Genomic DNA, 15,284 nt, shown 5'->3' with positions numbered 1-15,284 from the left:
GGTCATAAAAAAAAATGCATGCCAGTGTTTTTGGCCTCCTTTCCATGAAGCTAAAACACAGAAAAAGGTGGATATGAAACTTCTACTATGTCAGACAGAGAACTTGAGTGAGCTGGCATTTGTGCTCCGGATACTCAGGGGTATTCAGAAGGGCTGGTTCTGGAATCAGACAGTCTTGAGACAGATTCCAGACTCTTTGTACTAAGCAGGTTTCTTAGCCTATTTAATCTCCACATTTCTCATCTGTCAAACAAGGTTAATACTATCATCACAGTTAAGGGGAAAATGTGTTACGGTCAGTCATTAGCAAGGTGTGTGTCACTTAATACTCAATAAAGCATAGTTGGCATTACTGGTGAGCTAGTGAGAATCCTACATCCTATCAAGCATTTACATATTCTTATCTAAAACTGGGAAGTTCTGGGTTAAGACGTGGAAAGTCTTTTATGTGAAGATCCTTCATAGAACTTCTATGAATCAAAGTGAGTAAACTGTCATCAAAGGAAAATGTTATCATTAACATAAATTTATTTGGGTGTAGTATCTGGACTTTTAAAGTTATGTGGATACTTTCCTAGTCTGCCTTCAGAGCCATATATTTGAAAAGAAAAAACTGAAGTCATTAACTATTCTCCTTTGTACTTGTTTTATGAATGTAGGTTTTCCTCATGTTGTAAAAAAATAGTGATCTGGGTTATAAATATATATTGTTACAGGCTGTTTCAATAGTCTAAGGTTACTAATCTTAAGTGTGCATATATATTACTTAGATTTTTCATGATTAAGTAATTTTAAAATTTATAATACTTTGTAGTGATGTGAAAAAATAACAGTGTGTGTGATAAACACCTAAGTATGGGATGGATTTAGCTTACTGAGTGTCCCAATAGAAATTGCATGCCTTTTTTTTTTTTTAATTCTGGTGCAGTTACAGATGGTTAAGGAACAAAGTACTATATCCTGAGTGAGGTGGTCTCAAATGTTGAAGTAAGATTCATATAGGTAAATATAAAGCTCTCCTCTTTTTGAAAGAAAATGTACTGCTTTTTATTTTGGATAATTTCTTCTAGATTCTTGGGCAACTTGGGAGTGAAAAGTTATGATTCAGTTTTGCACAATCATCTTAAAAGAATGAGTAAAGGCTTTTATCTTGGCTTAGTAATTATTGTGCTTGTCTCAGAGGGTAGAAATTCGCCTCCCATATCTACGAACTCACCTTGTTACCGGCAAATTGCTTAATCTCCTTGTTAATCATCTTCCCCATCCATAAAAAAGCGTAGTAATGGTCACTTGCCTCACAGGGTGTTACAAGTTTTAATTAATGTTTGGAAGATTAAAATCCTTAGATGAAAGGTGCTATAAAATATAATCATTATTTTATTTTTGCATGCTATTTTATAGAACAAGAATGCCTGACATATTTCTCTGATAAGGGCCAATAAAGATAGGCAGATCTATGTACAGGATAGGCAACAAACAGCCTATGCAGGGATTCCTTGTGGAAATGATAGGAGGGCTTGATCAGATGATCAGATTTTAATTTTTATCTCCAGCTACATGAGTTAGCCAGTGATAAAGGGAGAGAATAAAAAAATGTCCTCTTTCATCATGACATTTGGCCTTCAGTCTTTAACACTCCTGTGACATTCAGAGTTTATTCTTTTTAGGGTCACGTTAAGGAGAAGGACCTGTTCATGAAAAACAGGATCATGAGTAAAATGTTTCTCTGTATCCACCTCTTCTTTCTGTTAGATTGTTTATTTTCCCCTTTCATATATTCTTTGCATCAATAATTCAATAATTCATCAATAATTCAACTTTTGTCTTCATCAAGGAAATGTCCACAAGCCTTATCACTGAACGTGGAGTTTTCGTATCCACCAGCACGTGGATAAGAAACACTCTAGCAGGTACACAATCACTGTTTTCACCCTTCATTGCCAGTGACTGACTTAAGAGACATTTTAGACTACCACAATGCTCAACGATAATTGGAAAAGTTTATATTCTTCGAGGAAATGCAGAGCAGACAAAAGTATTTCTAATGAACTTAAGTACCCTACATAGTCACACACACACTGAATCACATTGCTGGCCAGCTTAAAACTACCTTCTTGTAGCCAGCCCCCTCACACATTCTGGATGCATTCATGACAGGACATCTCCTATCCACTGCAGCCTTGCTGCTCCTCACTCCCAGGTCTTCATACACTTCATTTCTAATACCACTCCAATCCTTCAAGACTCATCTTAAGTGCCCCCTGTCCCTCTCTCCTTCTCTCTCTCTCTCACATACACACACACAAACACATACACACACACCATACCAGAAAGTTATTTACACCACTTCTGGGTTCCCACAGTATTCATAGTTAAAACATATATATGGTCACTTTAAAATTCTCCCTGCTGCTGCTCCAACATCAGGTCTGCTACATGCAAGTTGTGTGGCCTCATGCCATTTTCTATCACTGGGATTTAAACTCCTCCCTGTGTAGAATTTGTAAGAAAGGAAGAAAAGGAGGAGACCGGAAAGAGGGAAATAGGCACATGTAGCAGTTATTCTCATCGCTGGGACAAAACACATGACAGAAGCAGCTTATAAGAGGAAAGGGTTTATTTCAGGATTATAGTATCAAGAGGAAGATTCATCATGGCATAAGAAGCTGGCTCCCTCACTTTATCATACGTCCATAGCAGTGAGAAAAAGAACAAGCAGAGCTGGCTCTGAACACACAGCAGGCTGGACTCAGCAACCTCAAAGTTGGCCTCTAGTGACACACCTCCTCCAGTGGAGCTCCATCTCCCAAAGACTCCGCTGACACACCTCCAGGGGGCTCCACCTGCCAAAGACTCCACTGACACACCTCCAGGGGGCTCCACCTGCCAAAGACTCCGCTGACACACCTCCAGGGGGCTCCACCTGCCAAAGACTCCACGGACACACCTTCAGGGGGCTCCACCTGCCAAAGACTCCATTGACACACCTCCAGGGGGCTCCACCTGCCAAGGACTCCACCAGCTGGGGACTAAGTAGGAAGCTTAATCACAAACACTTGAGCCTTGGGGGACATTTTACATTCAAACCACTACAGCACATTTTCTTGCAAACATGATTGTTTTAGTTCAAATATTTACTAAATAAAACATTAAAGCAAGACACAGATCTGTGTACAATCTTTAAGGATTATGTCTGTCATAACTACTGCTGTGTTTGCCAGCACATAGTATAATACAAACAATATGACCAAAGAATGAATGGTCACTCTTACACTTAAAAACTTCAAGAAATCTTTCTCAAAGGTAACAACACCTTCCTCATAATTTTATAATTAATATTGATATTAAGACAATGCATCAAAAATGTTAAGTAAAATTAGCCAAAGCTGTGCCAACTAACAATATTTCTGCAAATTTTTTCCATAGCATTCATGTTTTACATAACTAACATCATATACTAAAGATTTGCAATTCATACATTCCCTTATTATACCAGAGCACTAACATATGATTGGATTAAATAAATATTTGCACATTTTATATTGCATATGTACATGCATTTGGGATTATTTTAGAGTCACAAATTCATGAGATTTATATTCAATCTGCCTTAATTTTAGAGACAGATATATAGCATTGAACATTTTGATGGGCTTTCATTTTTTTTTTCTCCCCAAAAAATAATAATAGAGTGAACATTCTTTAAAATATGAGTTTTAGGGCTGGAGAGATGACTTAGCAGATAAGGTGCTTTCCTACAAAGTCTAAGGACCCATGTTTGATCTCTCTCCAGATCCCACATAAGCCAGACACACAATAGTGACACAAGCGCAAGGCCTCATATGCATGCTCGGTGGCACAAGTGTGTGAAGTTCGATTTCAGTGGCTGAGGCCCTGGCATGCCAATTCTCTCTCTCACCCTGTTAAAAAAAAAAAAGAGAGAGAGTTTTAAGGCTAGAGAGATGGTTTAGCAGTTAAGGTGCTTGAAGCCTAAGGACCCAGGTTTGATTTCTCAGTAGCCTTGTAAACCAGATGCATGAGGCAGTGCATGCATCTGGAGTTCATCTGTAGTGGCTAGAGGCCCTGGCATGCCCATTCTCTTTCTCCCCCTCTACCTCTCCCTCTCAAATAAATAAATAAAATATTTTTCAAATATATGTTTTGGTGGCATTTCTTTGACACCCATAGAAGTAGATTGATCGGAACAAAGGGTACAATTTAATGGTTGTTGGTACATATTACTAAATTTCTTTTCTGATTCAAACATTCTAGATTTATAAGAAAGGCACATTCTCTGGTGGCTATAACAAAGAGCAAGAGCCAGCAACAAGCTACTAGTACCATCACAGTCCTTGACAATGGGCAAGATGGACATTCCTTCGTTTTTTGTTTTTTTTTTTTTCTTTCTTGGACAATTACAACAAAATGGAAACCTTGTGCTCAAAATTGGCTGAAAGTATCCAGTGCATGACATATCATGTTACACCAATGACCAGAGGATAAACAAGATAAACCTGGAGTTGCATTTATCCCCAGAGTAACTCTTTGGAGCATATTATTTTTTAAGATAAAAAAAAGGAGCAGATGTCACAATAAATTACTACCTTGGACTTTCAAATCTAGAGACATAGGTTCAAATTCTCCCTAGTTGAAAGTAAACATGAATTTTCTGGATTCTTGGAGATCCCTAGTGAATATTTCATTGACTCTCAAACTTGATAGTTTGACTGGATGATATCTGCATCTTCTTTTTCATCAGGACCTAAGGATTGAGAGCTCAGATGAGGTGAGGTATGTGCCATGGCTAAGCAGAGGGAAGATCCAACCTCATCTCTACTTCTCTCTCCATGTATACCTCTGGAGATTCTGATCTACTTACTAATCAACATTTCTTTATCAAGAGACATCAAGGACAGGAGTGATGGCTTAGTGGCAAAGGTGCTGGCCTACAAAACTTGAGGACTCATGTTTGACTTTCCAGATCCCATTTAAGCCAGATACATAAGGTGATGCAAGCGTGCAAGGTTGCACATGCAAACAATATGGCACATGCATCTGAGTTCAATCACAGTGGCTGGTGTCCCTGGTGAGCCAAATCTCTCTTGCTTTCTCTCTCTCTCTCTCTCTCATAAAAAAATACAAAAAAAAAAAAAGAGAGAGAGAGAGAGAGACCAAATCACAGAGCTATTGTTTAAGAGACACAGGATATAAAGAAGGACTTGAATGACTTGATGGTAAAGAGTCAAAGGGCCTCAAAGTGTAGCTGCAAAATCTACTGGTGTGTCCAGGGTATTGTTTCCGTGCATCCACATGGATCTAGCAGAGGAACTTCCCTGACAAGTGTCCCCTTGGTGACATCCACCTATTTCTGCCATCTCACCTGAGAGACTACGGCAAAGTCATTAACATTCTTCTGTCCAATCCCCATCTTCTCTAGGAGCTGTTTCTGCCAAGTCAGGTTTGTGAACCTTCTTTGTGCACGTGTGGTAACCTTGTCCCCCACCAGCACTTCTGTCGCTTCTTGTGATGGCTTGTAGTTGTCTGTCCCCCCAGCTGGTCTCCATGGACCATGACAGCAGTGTGCACCCACCTGATTCACCAACACATGCCCAGTGCCAGCAGAATGCTCAGCTTCACATCCATCGTGTGATCTTCTGAATCACCCTGAAGACCACCTAAGGCACCTCTGGAAGAAGATAGGTGGTCCTGGAAAGGAATACGTGGGTAGCATAGGTGCTCCTGCCAGGACCTGGGCTGAGGAGGGAGTTGTCTCAGGCTCACCGCCAGCTGAACATCTTGATCAAGTGAGCCAGATTTTCACCAGAACCCACCACATGGGAACTGTGGTTGGTATGATGACAGAAAATGACAAATGATCTTACCATCAAAAAGACAAGAGAAAGACAGGTGGCAAATGGATCACCCTTTGCTCAACCCATGTCAATATGCAATCCAGAATAATCAGACTTCAGAGAAATCTAAACTTGGGCAAAGTTGGGAATTTTTTTTTTCTGAGGTACAGTCTCACTCTAGCTCAGGCTGTTCTGGAATTCACTATGTAGTCTCAGGGTGGCATCGAACTCACAGCAATCCTCCTACCTCTTCCTCCCGAGTGCTAGAATTAAAGGTGCATGCCACCAGGCCCAGCTTAAACTTGGGAATTTTTGATAACATGACTATTTGAACAGCCATATTTAATGCATTTTTTTTTCAATTTAAGCTTGGTTTTCAGTATAAAAAACATATAAATAGACTTTTAAAGAGGCAGAAGGAGGGAATTCTTTCACATACCTCCCACTTGATAGCGTCCCCAAGGGAGCCTCTATGTGAACAACAGCCTGGCTGGGCCTGAGATTTCTAAATAAATAGGTGGGCTGACCATTTCTTATCTCATGTGCAGATGCCCTGCTTTTTTGAGTTCAGCTCTATCAAACAATGAACATATGTTTCATAAAAGTTTATATCTTCTAAGGCATTAGAAAGACAGTGGAAACATTTTTTTCTCTCCCTTCCAGCAACCTAGGAATGAATTTCTCCTTACCACTAGGGAGAGTCCAGGGCAGAAGGAGGCAGCCAGCCAGGGGGGAGACTAGAACCCAAACAGCCAATCAGTTCCAGCCCGGTGAATAAAAGACCAGCAAAGACAAGCCTCTAGGCCTCTAATCTGTACTTCCAGAAGATTCCAGAGCACCCCTGGTTGAACTGTTTTGCTTAAGAATATTACCCACTGCTCTTCCTGAGTTTCCTGCCCAAATGTTTAAGACAAGGGTGCCCCATCTCAGCTTACACGCGAGTGCTGACACCTCCTCTCACAGTAGAGTTTTTAAAGGGAACATGCTTAACTGTCAGCAAGAGAGGAGGCCAGATGGCTGTCATGCTTGAGCCTGAGGGCCAGCTAGTTGATTTGTAACTGGATTGGTATGCAGGGAAGATAGGGAAAGGACTGCCTGGAGTACCAGATACCCTCTTGATGCTGTCCTCTGCTCAACACCGGCCACGCCACCTGGGGAGACCGACACTGAGCACCAAGGAGGATCTTCCATATAACGGCACAGCAGGGGCTGCTCAGGGAAAGAAGACAGGACCCTTCACCAAAATAAAAGCCACAAAAGCCAAGCAAGGCTTGCAAATGTTGCAAAAGTCTGTGTCTAAAGACAGGAGATGTGGGCCAAGAGGAGGCTTGGACAAGAGAAGAGGAGGAGAGGATGAAGCCAGTTGGGGGTCCAACAGGAGTTTAAGAGCAGCCCTTTGCCAGTCACCTGAAGAAAACTTTTTTTTTTTTTTTTGTCGGGCATGGTGGCACACACCTTTCATCCCAGCACTCGGGAGGCAGAGGTAGGAGGATCACCATGAGTTCGAGGCCACCCTGAGATTACATAGTAAATGCCAGGTCAGCCTGAGCTAGAGTGAGACCCTACCCTGAAAACCAAAAAAAAAAAAAAAAAAAACTTATTTTTTAAGATACAATGAAATTGCTTCCAATTCCATTACCTCCTCAACCGAAGGTACCTGAGCGCATTTCATCCAAAACCCAGCATCAGCTGCAAAGGCGGAAACACGATGGCTTGCACATAAGGAAGGAAGTCCAGGGTCCAGACTTGGTTCTGATGAGTTTTGAAGCAAGACACTTAACTCAACCTCACTTTTCTGATCTGGAAAATGAAAATAACTTCTAGGAGACGGCTGACTGTGTAAAGCCAGCATGGACAATGTAAAGACACATTGGACGAGTTATGTCAGAAATGTCCCCAGCCTCTCGAATCCCTTTTCCTTTAGCTCAGACACTAGTAGCCTGGGAACTACATATCTCAGACTTGCTTGTAGCCAAGGTCATGGCTATGTCTTCCGTTTGCTGAGATTAATTTCTGGGCTAATTTTAAGGCGGAAAGCAGGAGGAACCCCCCCCCCTTTCCTGGTCCACAGACATGGCCAATACTGCAGCAGGGTGGTCTCTGCACTTTCCTGCCAGGCACCAGCGGCAGAGCTGTAGTGTCATTTCTGGAAAATTCATGATGTGGGCAGCATGTCCTGAGAGCTAGGAGGATCCCACCTCACCTTCTAGATTAAAGTCTTTTCCATAATGTGGTAAGTACATGTATTTATTTGCTTTTGCCGTGTAGCAATTACAGCAATCTTCATATCCATGAAAACGGAATCCATTTGTTATCGTGCACTTGCACAGGTCTGGAGTGCTTCCCTGGGCTCTGTGCTCAGGGTCTCAAGGCTGAAATCAAGGGTGGGCTCTTATCTGGAGGCTCTGGCAAGGAGGAGTTCCTCAGCTCACTCTTGCTGCTTATGGAATTCATTTCCTTCTGGTGTTAGGACTCAGCTTCCCATTTCCTTGCTGGCTGCCAACCAGGGTCCCTCTCTCAGCTCCTGAAAGCCCTCCTTGTTCCTTTACATGTGGCCTCCTGCATCTTCTCACAAATCACAGAGTAGCGGGCTCCTTCATGTCAAATCCCCCTCATACTGTTACCCTGACTTGCTTTTCTGACTCCATCCAGAGCGTTCTCTGCCTTCAAGGGCTTGTGTGACTACATTGGGCCCACCCAAATCATCTGCCTTCCTTAAATACCATTCGTCATTACATCATTACAGCAGTAATATATCAGCATATTCACAAGTTGAGAGATTAGACAGAAATACTCTTAGAGGCATTTTGAAATCCTCTTCCATAGTATTCAGTTCCCTCTCTCTCAAGTCCCATTTTTCCTGAAAAGCATGGTGTAGTTACAGTTTTCCTTGATTATGCCATCAGGAACCTGAGATCACTGCCTGCCAGCAAACCCTGAAGAAGAGAAAAGTAACCCTTAGGATCATCACAGCCATACCTTGGAATATTCTGGTCCTTTACCCAACAAACAGCAGTTCATTTGTTTGTAGATGTTCTGCACTAGATTAGGCTACTTCTAAGGGAATCAAAACAAAGAATAAGAATCCAAGTATGGTTATGCACACCTGTAACCCTGGAACTTGAGAGGACACTTGACACTAAGGATTGCAAGGACATCCTGAGCCACATAGCAAATATGAGGCCAGCCTGGATGACGGGAGACCCTGACTCATGGAGAAAAAGAAGAAACATCACTGTATGCTCTAGTGGGCAAGGCACATACCTAAATCAAGCACTTCCACATAGCCTGTTACCCAAGATAAGAGATAGGAGATGAGGTTCAAAGCAGAGAGTCACTCGGTGACTTAAGAAATTGAGAAGCCTTATTGTCTGGACATCCACTTTGTGTCAGCCATTGACTTGCACTAATGCAGCAGGAGTCAGCAATGCAGTCACAATAAAATGCCGTGTAGAAATAATAGCTGATATTTTTTTACCTTTTTCTAGATATACTATGTTAAACACTTGATCACCTTGTCCTACTTCACCCTCTCCCTCAGCCTTAGATACAGGAAAGAAATTATTTTCTACATTCACAGAGAAAGTCAAAGCTGAAAATAACCCACTTTTCTACGAAAAGGCAGCTCTCACCATGCAACCTAGAGCGTCTCGGCCCTCAAGCATCCCCTGTGTGGTACAGCAGCAACTGAATGCGAATGGCTGCATTCTTACTACACCCCCCAGGGTCCTTTCCACCATTTCTGTGGTGCTGCCTCCACTCCCCCTCCCCTCCTTACTGCCGTTCCCCCACACCTGCCTCAGCCAGCACCTGCAGTCTTTCTCAGAGAACTCGCCTTGGAGCCCACATTGCCCGTATAAGTGGTGAGACCAAAGTGTTAACAGCATGTCTCCGGGGCAGTCCTTGAGCAGGGCCTGCTGAAGGCGAGAGTATGCCCAGCTCCTTCACCCTAGGACAAATGGGAGACGATTTATAGAGTTAATAAATTTGTCCACAGATTAGAGTAAGACCACCCTCAGTCTGACTTTGCCTGTGATCCCATACCCCTCGCCTTCCTTCACTCTCTTTGCCCTTGGCCTCTATCCACGACTTTCCTAGTTTCTGTTGAGAGTGTCCTTCTAAACATTGGCACACAGACCTAAGACACCCTTGCTGTGACATTCGTGCTACACAGAGTGGGAACCAAGAGAAAGGAGTTATGAGCTCTCATTCATTTAGGTTAATAAGACTTCCCAGAGGAGACACATCCAGCAGGAAAGATAAACAGAGCCCACCAGGGTGACCAAGTGGGGAGAAAGCCTGACAATACGGAGGGAGCTGCACATAGGAAGAAAGGGAGGACACCAATGAGGACAAGTGGAAGGATGGCAGAACAAACTGGTACACTGGGCTATAGGACAGAGGAGGCAGGGGTCCTGCCAAGAGCTGTAGCCCACAGAACAGAAGAAGCACCCAAGGATTAAGATGGAGTAAGAAAGATGAATCATGATCACACTTATACTTTTCATGTGGCAAATACTTAGGAAGGACTTGTAAAGAAGAAAGGAATTCAACCTAGGACTTAGATTTTTTTTTTAATTTTTTTTTTGAGAGGGAGACAGGGAAGGAGAGAAAGAGGCAAAGAGAAAGAGAGAGAGAGAGAGGGGGAGAGAGAGAGAGGGAGGGAGGGAGAGAAAGAGAGAGAGGGAAAGAGAGAATGGGCATGCTAAAATTTATTTTCCTAGCCACATTGCTAATACCCAGTAGCTACGTGTAGTTAGCAACCATCACACTGGACCCTGCAGGTCCTAACACTGGCAACAATGCAGATGGGTCTGTTGATGGTGCCAGTGTGTCACGTGAGTGGAGTGACAACCAGTAAGCAGCCTTCTTCCATTGACTATGGCTACTTCTGTCTAAGACTTATATAAGGGTCTCTTCTCGTGCCATTACTTTTTTTTTTTTTTTTTTTTTTTTTTTGGTATGGAAGAATGTGAGGAGTCTTGATTACACAACTGGGTGGCTGCCCATCCCACCTGCACTTGGCAATGAAATCATAGCGGTGGCTGTCAAAAGACTGGGCCTGCAGAAATCCTTTGAAAATGTACATGGGCTTTTATGTATCAGATGAGAGCAATATGCTCACACCTGCCCGAAGAATCCAAATAGCGGGGTCTGGCTGCTCCGGTGTGTTTACCTTGTTCGTTCTGAATACATGTAACTCAAAAGCCATTCTCAAAAGCACAATAATATTCCTGAAAGAGGCACACACTGAATTCCTTACTTGGCATCCTGTCATTTCTAGTGCCACAAAAAATGAAAGAAAACGAACCACCAGTCACTGCTGTTTCTGTGATTTACCACAGAATTTTAAATTCATAAGTTTTAAATGGTCTTTACATAATAACTTAGCAGGAACTAATTTTCCTTGAAGAGTCACTTTCTTCTATTCATCTTCTGTTTTGTTTATAAAACCAACAAACCACAAACCATATTTTACTGATATTCTAGAATAAATTCATCATAAACATAAAAACCAAGCTGTGTTGTCAAATATTTTAATCAAAGTATCACTCTAGAGAAATTTAAACCTAATAATGATGAAAGCTATAATACAAATCTTAGTGACTAATGACTGGTTTACCCTAAAGTGATACTCAGTGGAGAAAGATTGCATATCCAATTATTCCTGGTATGGAACTGTTTTAAGGGTCTAAAAAAAGAAATTTATGAAAGCTCTCCTCTTTAATAGCAAGAGAAATAATATATGAGGGCAGAGAAATACCATTTTTGTTGACTCTGATACCAGCATCCAAAGCTTCCCTCAATCAACTTCATAAGACTTGTAGCAGTCTGCTCTTGAAGTACAGAAAGCTTACAAACACAAAGAAACCAGCTCCTAAAAGCCTGGAGCTGATGCTGGAGGAACTAGAGGCTGCAAAGCAAAGCGACTGTACTGTTTCCAGGGCAGGGAAGAAGATATCCTTGCAATTGATGGGATGTGTTTTAGTTTTCTATTCTCTCTCTCATTCTCTCTCTCTCTCTCTCTCTCTCTCTCTCTCTCTCTCTCTCTCTCTCTCTCTCTGTGCATAGAGTTCAGTTTATTCTGCTGCTGCCCTTGCACCTGCAAGGAAAGGGGCACAGGATATTCCCATTCACCCCTCTCTAATTCTACCAGGCTGCGGAGACGACAATGGCCACGCTCTTAGAGTTTTCCAGTTGACTATAAATTGCTGGACTGCGCTCTCTCGCAGGACGGTGTCTTGCAGCCCTGCCACCAGATGAAAGGAAGTGCATAAAAGCCCCAGCAAAGCCTGGACTCTGCTTTTCCTGCTCTAACATGCCATCAAATACAGACGGGCACTCGACGGATGGAGGCATTCTGCTGTTCATGTCGGCCTGGTTCAGCTGAGAATGTCTGAGATCAACAGGTGGCCTCGCTAATGGAACAGATTCACTCATTGTTTGTGTGTTTAATGAATCATGGAGTTACTGATCAGCAGTGAGCAATGGAAGCTGTTCAAACAGAAAGGAAGCCCAGCCGCGGGGTGGTGCAGCGACACACTCCTTTGAAGAGCTGCTGGCCCCACGGGGAGTGCAGGACGCTTGGGGATTACTCCCTACAGTTCCCAGAGAAATGGTAGCAAGAATAAGAAGGTGTTATTTCTAATTGGATGATGAAAGTCAGCTCAGGGGACAGAGACCAAAGGGCCAAGTGTAAGAAGGGGAGGAAGTGAAAACATCTGAATCAAACACTGAGGTAAAACTGAGAGACAGGTGTTTGCAGTGAACCATGAACTCACCCTCATCTAGGCCCCCTGCTCCTCAGGAAGCAACCAAGTGGGAAAGGACTAAAAGAGGTTAATAATAATAATAATAATATAATAAAATAAAATAAAAATCAAGAAAGCAAGACCAAGGATTTGAATGCTGGTTTTCTGGAGCGCATGGTACACTGGAAACACTTTGTCATCTGGAGAGGTGAGGCTGGGATTACTATGTAGTTGTATTTAACAGACCGTGCTTTGGGATCCACAGTAAGTCTTCTGGTTTCTCATCTTACCAGGTGTGCGTTAGAAGGCTGATTCTCAGGCCAGGGCTCCTCTCATCAGCTCATCCCACTGTAGTATCTGTGTCTTCCTCATTGGCTTGGCCAGCAATGAAAGCGGTGTCATGAGTTTTCTCCCTTAAGACTTGGGCTTTAGGGAAAGAATAGTTCGATTGGTAGCCTTCCCCAGTAATGATTTCTGCCATGAGTTCAGTAAACACTTCTCTCCCTTTTGTAGTCCTCCTGGGGTATGATTCCCAGCATCTTTTTAAGATTGGTGAACTCTATGTGCTGAGTGTAAGAGAAAACTACAAAGTGGTAAGTGTTTTTTTTCTTAGAAAAACCAATGCCAAACACATGACAGAAACAACCTTTGCTCATTACAGCATTAATATGACCATAGAATGGATTTCTTCACGGGAATATCTCCATGGACATTGATTGGGTTCTTCTTTTCTACCATGAATATCCTCAGGAATTATCTTGAATTTTCTTTATTTATATATAGGAAACTGACAAAAGATTTAATAGTAGGGTTTGGCAACCTTATTACAGGTAAAATCAACACATAAGCTCAATAATGTTTCTTTCCAAGTAGTGATTAATTTGAAAATGTATCATTAAAAATATTCAAAACAATAACAGAAGGTATATAGTATTAAAAAACAAAGAGAGCATTTTGAAAGCATGCAGGAAGGCCATAGGACTATCTTTTCTTCAAGTTGGGGTAGGAAGACACTGTAGATGAGCAAACTGTGAGTAAAGAGAGCAGTGGGCATTTTTAGGGACTAACAATAGTCAGTGGCATATATATGGGGTAATATTAAAGCATAAATCAGAAAAATATACTTTGATTAAGGTGGTGGATGCTTTGAGGGTCAGACTACAGCTTCTGCAACTCACGTGAGTCTCCAGGAACCAACACAGACCTGTGAAACAGATCACCCTCAGGGAAAAAGAACTTAAGCAAGAGCCTGGCACCAACCTGGATGCTGAGAACACATGAAATGGGTTGACTTTGAAATTGTTTTAAAGAAAAATAAACTCTTTAAAGTAATTCTTGAGGCCTGGGGAAGATGGCTCAGTGATTTAAGTTAATTGCTGGCCCAGATTTGATTCTCCAGTACCTATGTGAAGCCAAATACACAAAGTGGAACGTGTGTTTGGAGTTTGTTTTCAGCAGCAAGAGGCCCTTGCATGCCCATACTTTCTCAAACTTTTTCTCAAGTAAATAAATAAAAATATTTTTAATAATACTAAGATAAAAAATAATTCTAAATTAAAAATTGAATTATCTTGAAGCTTGAATCTTTTTTTATTTGAATTGAATTGTGAGGGCGCCTGAAGGATAGTGATATGAAATCTTAGAGGGGCCACAAGCCAGAGATGGAGGGCACAACTTGCCACTGCATCTGGCTGGTGGCAGACTTCTGAGCTGTAAATCCTGAATGAGGGCCAGAACCGTGACCACGAGTTCCCATTTTGCCAGCATTCTAGCGCTATGAGTTTGGACTTCATCAAGCCAACCTCAAACCCTTTTGTAACTAAAGATCTCAGCTATTCCCAAATTAATATCTTTCCACATGTCCTCTTTAATAAAGACTTCTTTTCAACTCAAAGAAGAATATGAAAGCTATTGCTCCCTTAGGCAATGTCATTGCTGTTTAAAAGAACCAAAATGTATATACACATATGTCCTGTGTGTACACAACTTACAATGCAGTTTTCTGATTCTGAACGGGTGTGTGTGCAGTGGAATGTTAATTCCTCCTAGACATAGAAGCTGCACCACATGTCCTGTAGTGGGAATAGAACCTAATCGCCATATAAAGAGGTTGTGCTTGGTCTATGACATTAAATAACCCAACTAAACACTCAGTGTCGACACGATGAAAGGCTGCTGTTAAAGATTCTTCCTGCCTCTTTTTTTTAGTAACAGGGCAGGGTAAAACATAATTCCACACTTTTTAATAGGTCCTTTAAAAATATTCAAAATATCTCTCTAATATTTATGATATGACAAGCAATATTTTAAATGTTTGCACAGATATGAATTTAATTCATTCAGAAAATGGTATTATGGGGCTGGAGAGATTGTCTAGTGGTTAAGACACTTGCCTGTGAAGCCTAAGTACCCAGGTTCTGTTCTCCAGGTCCCACATCAGCCAGATGTGCATGATGGTGCATGTGTGTGGAGTTCATTTGCAGCGGCTAGAGGCCCCGGCATGCCCATTCATTCTCTCTCTCTCTTTCTCTCACCTTCTCTCTGTTTCTAATAAATAAATAAAAATAAATCTTAAAAAAATAAAATAAATTTAAAAAAGAAAATGGTATTATGGTCATCCCATTTTATAAGAAAAGAAGCTAAGGAAGAGATAAACTGCCTGCCCAAATTCCCACAGCTA

The sequence above is a fragment of the Jaculus jaculus genome, chromosome 7 (assembly GCF_020740685.1).
Source record: "Jaculus jaculus isolate mJacJac1 chromosome 7, mJacJac1.mat.Y.cur, whole genome shotgun sequence".
Taxonomy (NCBI): domain Eukaryota; kingdom Metazoa; phylum Chordata; class Mammalia; order Rodentia; family Dipodidae; genus Jaculus; species Jaculus jaculus.
This window is presented reverse-complemented; position numbering follows the sequence as displayed.